This window comes from Electrona antarctica, assembly GCF_951216825.1.
Source record: "Electrona antarctica genome assembly, chromosome: 22".
In the NCBI taxonomy this organism is placed as follows: Eukaryota; Metazoa; Chordata; class Actinopteri; order Myctophiformes; family Myctophidae; genus Electrona; species Electrona antarctica.
The window spans coordinates 39,234,180-39,234,417 of NC_136805.1; positions in this window are offsets into that span (position 1 = coordinate 39,234,180).

Sequence of the window (238 nt, forward strand, 5' to 3'; positions counted from 1 at the left end):
TATAAACTCAGACAGAAAGACACAGCAGGCGGAGGGGGGGTGATGTATTTGTACACAGCTCAGTGTTTTTAATGGAGTCGGACCAAAGAGCAGACGGGACGGCCCCGGCTGTTACACTACATTTGGCACAGAGTTTACATAAGTGTGTGAGCGAGAGAAAATTAACAGCCCCCCCCTCCCTCCCACCTTCCCCCTGGGTGCACCAAAGCTTCACTATAGAACAGACAGACTCTACTTG